General features: G+C 37.9%; 1 pseudogene; it reads left to right on the top strand.

Moving 5' to 3' along the window:
- The first annotated feature begins 353 nt into the window (after positions 1–353).
- LOC122674723 lies at positions 354–520 on the top strand (annotated as a pseudogene).
- The last annotated feature ends 6,725 nt before the right edge of the window (positions 521–7,245 follow it).

Below are 7,245 nucleotides of genomic sequence, written 5' to 3'. Positions count from 1 at the left end.
TAACTTTAAAAATAAACACTATCTTGTGTTATCCTGGCCTTTTATTGATTTTTAACTGATGTTCTGGAGAAAAGTGAAGCCACTCTGAAAATGCTTTTTGTAAAGGCTGTTGGGTTTGTTTGTTTTTCTTTTTAACATATAAAGAGGAATCAAGTGAATAAATTCAACTAGCAATGTTTATACTTGAGGCGTTACCTCCTTGGGGATTTGTGAATCTTCGAACTATAATATTGTTTTTATTACACATATGAACCTTGTGTTACACCATCAAAGTTTGCAAATTAACCCAAAGAAAAAGTAGTTCCTGACCTTCCGCCGTCTGGGTAGAGGGCTAAGCCAACACTGACATCGTGATGGTGTACTGCCGACAGGCTGGACTCAGCAACATCTTATACTCCTAGATCTGTGCAAAAGCAGACAGAGATGCACTGAAGACTGGATTCAAAGCAAACGCGAGAAGACTTCTGCTAGCAACATAAAAAAAGTCAAAAAGGTGTCATCTACCCTCACTACAGATTGAAATGCTGCAGGTTCAAGGTGAAGATGGGTGAGCACAGGTTATGGCAGATTGAAAATGCTCTCCCTTCATGGAAAATTAAAAAACAAAAGCAAAAACTGTCTTCTTCATAAATTGACAATGCCAAGAAATGATAGTTCAAAAATATCTCTATTCATTTTCTATATACAATTCACTGAGCAGTGGTAAAGTGATAGAAACAAGTAGGATGACAAATTGCAAAGGAGTTTCTTAAGTATGATTTATTTCCATTTTCATGAAGCTTTTTGTTTGACTGTTAGGCAATCAGTTCAGTTCAGTTGTTCAGTCGTGTCTGACTCTTTGCGACCCCATGGACTGCAGCACGCCAGGCCTCCCTGTCCATCACCAACTCCCGGAGTTTACTCAGACTCATGTCCATTGAGTTGGTGATGCCATCCAATCATCTCATCCTCTGTCATCCCCTTCTCTTCCTGCCTTCAATCTTTCCCAGCATCAGGGTCTTTTCAAATGAGTCAGTTCTTTTCATCAGGTGGCCAAGATATTGGAGTTTCAGCTTCAACATCAGTCCTTCCAATGAACATTCAGGACTGATTTCCTTTAGGATGGACTGGGTGGATCTCCTTGCAGTCCAAGGGACTCTTAAGAGTCTTCTCCAACACCACAGTTCAAAAGCATCAATTCTTTGGCACTCAGCTTTCTTTATAGTCGAACTCTCACATCCATACATGACTACTGGAAAAACCATAGCTTTGACTGGACAGACCATTGTTGGCAAAGAAATGTCTCTGCTTTTTAACATGCTGTGTAGGTTGATCATTACCTTCCTTCCAAGAACTAAGCATCTTTTAATTTCATGGCTGCAGTCACCATCTGCAGTAATTTTGGAGCCCCCCAAAATAAAGTCTGCCACTGTTTCCACTGTTTCTCCATCTATTTGCCATTAACTGATTAACAATCATTATTAATAGATTGTTAGGCAATCAGTCCCTGACATATTCTCCAGGGTCAGACCTACACCTAGAGATCTGAAAAAAGTCACAAGTAGACTCTAATGTGAGTGAAGGGAAGATGATTGTAATAAACACCAAAATAGCAGCAACAACAACAATATATGGTAATAGGTAAGAGCCCAAACAGGTTTAGGGGAGCTGTAGCAGGCCCAAGGTTCTTTGACTGGGTAGGATAAGTAAATACATAAATGGATACAGAAATGTTTTACACTAAATTACATTTACACTAAATTTTTAAATATCTTAGCTACTTTCAATTACTATTAATTTGGGTCTGTTCAAAGTATATAAACAATTGATTAACTCAGTCCAAGCATCCACTGTGACTCTGATGTGCTGATCTATGATAGAGCATTCCATGAGAGAGTCTCATTCTCTTCCTGTATTCTAGACAGTATTTCCAAAAGATTGTGAATAGAAGCAATAAAGACAAGTCATAGCCATTTTATCCTAATCCACACTGTCAGAGGACTCTGCTATCTACTCTCCACAGCCCTCCTCCCCCAGAACGCACTAGAGATGACATCTACACTGGCCTAGTGTATTTCATTGTCCATCACAATGGACAAGGATCCTGATGTGATGCTGAATTTCTATAGTCTTTTGAACAAGTAGTTTCCCAATAGACTCCAGAAGAAAAAAAATATCTGGGGTACATGGTTCATTTACGCTAGTTTTGAGAAGTGGCCATTTTATAGTAGTACTGAAATCATAAATTACCTATGAAATGCCAGGTGAATGCTGGTTCTGAGTGTCTTAAGGAGCAAAAAAGAGAAAATTTCACTATGCTTGTCTAACCATGTGACAAAACTGTTTCTACACAGGCAGAGATATTTTTATTCTTATTCATTACCAAGATGTATAATTTGGTGCCAGAGTAACCAGTGTTTTTTCAATCCGAAAATTCTCAGTAGCAATTCTTATATTTATTTTCAGCTGAAAAATCACTTTTGTAGCTAATATGGTTCTGTGCCATCTTGTAATATATTCACAGTAAGGAGATATTATGGATAAGGTAATGCATGTTATTGTTATACCACCTTTATATGATCTAGTTTGGAGATTGTAATCTAATTATTACAAAATAAATTATATGGCAGCATATTATAAGAGTTCTAAGAGTCAACATGTTATATATTAACTTTATTCAATGTTTTTAAATGTGTTTTATCATGCTAAACCAATATGGAACATTTAATATTTTACTCAGAATTGTTAGGATGTTTTTTACCAAGTAGCAATCTAATTTTAAAAAATGAATTTTTAGGGAATACTAAAATACTTAAAACATGCATGAGACAAGTGCTCAGGGCTGGTACCCTGGGATGGCCTAGAGGGATGGGATGGGGAGGGAGGTGCGAGGGGTTTCAGGCTGGGCAATGGGGAACACATGTAAATCCATGGCCAATTCATGTCAATGTATGGCAAAAACCACCACAATATTGTAAAGTAATCAGCCTCCAACTAATAAAAATAACTGAAAAAAATATAAAAATTGGATAATGTGAAATAAAAAATGAATAAATAAATAAAATACTTAATAATTATGGCTTCAAATTTAACCATATGAATAATTAGTAAAAAGTCACACACCCAAAACTGTAGCAGACTCTGTCCACCTGAGACAATAGAAAGCAGTGAAAACTCCGGTTAAAATCAGTGAAAGAAATAAATGCACATCCTGATTGGTCAATCAGATAAACAGTCCAAAGGGATTCTTTTATCCTTGGTAAAGACAGGGGTTGGCTCTGGGTGGAAACACCTGCATTGTTAAAAGATAATTCTTAGAAACACATGTCAAGGCACTCACTTAATAAAGTGTAACTGGGGACAAACCATTTTATTAAAACTAGTATGCCAAGGGCTTTTGTGACTCCCAGTTCTTTTATCACTTTGCAGTTTTCCTACTGATCAACTGCCTGTTCAAAGGCTCCTTTTTGTTTCTCCCTAGAGAAGGCAACTTCATTTCTCCTGGAAACCTCTCCTTTTTCTTTTCTGCGGCTGTGGGCCCTGAAGCCAGGACCCTCTTGTGTTTCTATCAAAATGTGTCATTTATTCTAGGGCACTTGACAACCATGTTCTTCTTCACAGACACTGCAGAAGTGGAGGGAGATTACAGCCCTACTCCCCAGTTCCTAGAAAGAGATTTTTCTATTTCATCTCTGGATGAAAGTTTCTACACAATAAGTATATTATATACCTAGTCCTAGGGAGGTGAGGCCAACTTTTTCTTTCGAACGCTGGCTTCATCAGAGGCAATGAATATGGGTATCAGAACCAGATACAGCTGAATCACCTCCCAGCTCTGTCCCAATGAGCTTCACGACTTTGAGAAGGCTTCTTAACTTCTCTCAGCCTTTCTTTGGGATAGCTGGAATAATTAAAAGAGATAAAATTTTAGATACTTAGCCTAATGAGCAGCATATATTAGGAACTTAATAAACAGTACCAGTTCCCTTCCCTCTTTCTGTTCACATAGTTAAAATGTTCATATTATTTCAGTGGCTCAGATGGTAAAGAATCTACCTGCCATGCAGGAGACTCGGGTTCTCTCCTTGGGTCAGAAAGATCCTCTGGACAAGGGAATTGCTACCCACTCCAGTATTCTTACCTGGAGAATTCCATGGACAGAGGAGCCTGGTGGGCTACAGTCCGTGGGGTCGCAAAGAGTCAGACACAACTGAGTGACTAACACACCTAACGCACCAGAAAGGAAATCCTAATTTTGAGGAGACAGTATGTATTAGGGGAATAGAATAGGTTATGGAACCATAAAGATCCGAGCACTCTTACAACTTAGTTGACTCAGGGAAAGTTAATTCTCTGAATCTATTTCTTCATTTGCTAAAGCAAGCAGCGTCTACTGAGCCTAGTAGTTATTAAATTAAATGCTCTACTCTATAGTTCTGGCTGCAGTGCCTGGACTAATGCCAGATAGTATGCATTTAACAAATGGTGGTTTTTCTGCTCAGTCTCACTTTTCATAAACTACCTATATAGAAGTAAATTGCCAATTAGTGCAGTCATATATTATAAAATATATAATTTGGTATTGTGATCAGTTTGCAATAAGTTTTTAAAATCGTCCCTTCCTTCTTTTTTATTTCCTTCTATCCCTTTTACATGCTAGACAGTAGAGCAGAAGCAATGGTGTGAACAGTGGAAGACACGTGTAGTAGAAAAGTTCAGGGGTTAAAAAAAATTCCAGAAATTCCTGTGGATGGGATCAGAAAAGCATGAAGTAGGGGATCTCGGCCAGGTGGAAACTGTAGGAATGGACAGATGGCGATGAAAGGAAAATGAGTTGCTGATCAGATCATAATATTCCTTGATATACAAGATTCCAAGGGCTTCTTCACACTGGACATAAAGTCAAACTTTACTTCATGCAAGATCAGGTCCCACCTGCTTCGCTGCTCTTTTCATGTTGTTCTCTGCTTCTTCACTAAACCAGCTGCACTGGCTTTCTTTCTACTCCTGATACCTGCCAAACTCAGTCTCATCTTTGGAATTTTTCACTAGCTGCACTCTAGAAGAGGCATAGGGAGATTTTTAGGGGGATAAAACTATTCTGTATCTTGCTTGGATCGGAAGCTCTATGGCTTCATATGTCTTTATGAAAATTCATCAAACTGTGCATTTAAAATAAGTGCATTCTATTCCATGAAAATGTACCTCAACAAAGTTGATTTAAAGAAAAAAGAACCTCTAATTCAGTCATGGAAGTCAATAATAAAGTAGAATTGATCTCAAAATATTTGTTTCAAGAGGAATTTTGCAGGCATTTCTGTTCTTTAAGGTGAATTGATAATATTCAAATCTTTAGTGTTTAGAAGCTGATTTTCCGAGACTTACAACATAAATCAATGGATATGGGTTATAGTCTCAAGGAAGTGGAATTTGGCAAGGAACAGATAGCATGAACTAAAACTGGGTGGTGGACTGAGAATTCAATAGGGAGATATCACAGACTTCATCTATGATTTCCATTTAGGAACAGATCCAGACAGCTGTAGACTGTGTAGGGGGCCTTTAGAATACAGTTACAAATCCTTTTCTTTAAAACCTGATTTGAGCTAAATTTCTTAAGTCAGGTCTCAGTTCATCACAGCAAAACAAAACAAAACAAAACAAAAAACCCTTGGCTTTTGCTCTTCTGACTTGGGGAGGTGTACTTGAAACATTCCAAGACAGTACTTAAGTAAACCTCTTACAAGCCACTCTGTATACAAGTGAAAAACATCCTGAAGGAAATAAGCTAAGATGTGACAAGAGAAGCACATACTACTGAGTAGAAACTGTGAGCTGTAAGATAAATGAAATTACTAGTGGGGTGTGTGTGTATGTGTGTGTGTGTGTGTGTGTGTGTGTGTCTTTTTGCTGTGGCCTTGATGAAAAGGAAAGGAAAGAATTTGTGCAGTTGGTCCACCCCCGCACCCCCCAGGTTTTTAGAATTATGTAAGGATAATAGTATTTCCCCACCCATCCCCTGAGGAGCTTTTAAGACCAGCATCTGTGAGGTGCATTTCCTAGATAAATGCAAACTGCCCTTTGACTCTCTTCAAGATAAGAAAACATTGACCCTTTCAACCAAGTTATTTATGACATTCACATAATGTGAAACAGTGCTTAGACCTGATGGGAACGCCCAGAAGTACAGATACTAAAGGCAGTTAAGATTCTCCTCTGCTACTATCCAGGAGGGACTGCCACACAAGTTGAACAATGCCCAAGGCTCATTAAGAAGTTTGATGAATTTAATACAATTCAAATTAAAGACGATCTCAGGGGAACATGTTTAGAATAGAAAACCAGATGGAGCGCCAGCGTAGAACATCCAGGGAGCAAGTGTGGGATGCCCCATAATCCTTGAGATTCTGGAAATGTAAGAAAATGTGATTTATCTTCTTGGCAAATTAACATGCAAAATGTGTTGGTGGCATAAATATTAAGTTTCAGATTTCATAATGAAATTTTCCAGATTGTAAAGGAAAAACATAAAAAAGCCTCACTGGTTACTGGAAGAAGCCATCCCTTCTTCCTGGAAGACTTGCCAAAGTGAAGGGAAATAAAAGAAAACTGCACGCGGTCTATCAACCCAAGGCATCAAATTGGAAATGTCAGGATCCTTGCCACCAAGAAAATAAATACAGAAGTGAATGTCAACTTGCCCAGCACTGTCCTTTCCTTTTCTAAGAATGGAATAATAATGCCAAATCGTGCCCTGGTATGCTGGACTGGAGCGCAGGGTAGCTGAGATTCTTTCAACAAAGAGCATAGGTAAAACAAAAGAAAGCAAAACAAAAAACTCAGTTTTCTATTAAAAAAATACATATGTAAATTTAATATATATATAATGCTTTATATATATATATTTATATAAAGTTTAAATATCATCCCAGAAATAGTGAATCTGGAGTTGTCAACTTGGTTTTAGTCATGGTGACATTATCATCTGTGAAATTAACCCTGATTGGGTGTAAGCAGAGGGGAGACCCAGTGTCTTTCTCTATTCAGACAAGGACTACTAACTCAGAGGAAATGATGCAAGGGTTTTTGGTTTACTCTGTTTTGTTTAGAGACATCTCACAAAAATGTCCTTAAAATATGCCACAGATCATTTGTATTACCAATAATTACTAATGATTTTATTCTGAAAATGTTAGCAAACCTCAATCAGAGGACAAGCATTCCTAAATAAAAACAGCAAGTATTCTGAATCTGCAATGGGTTCCA

This window comes from Cervus elaphus, chromosome 18, assembly GCF_910594005.1.
Source record: "Cervus elaphus chromosome 18, mCerEla1.1, whole genome shotgun sequence".
NCBI lineage: Eukaryota > Metazoa > Chordata > Mammalia > Artiodactyla > Cervidae > Cervus > Cervus elaphus.
The sequence above is the reverse complement of the archived record's forward strand: the minus strand, read 5'-3'. Positions and strand labels throughout refer to the sequence as shown.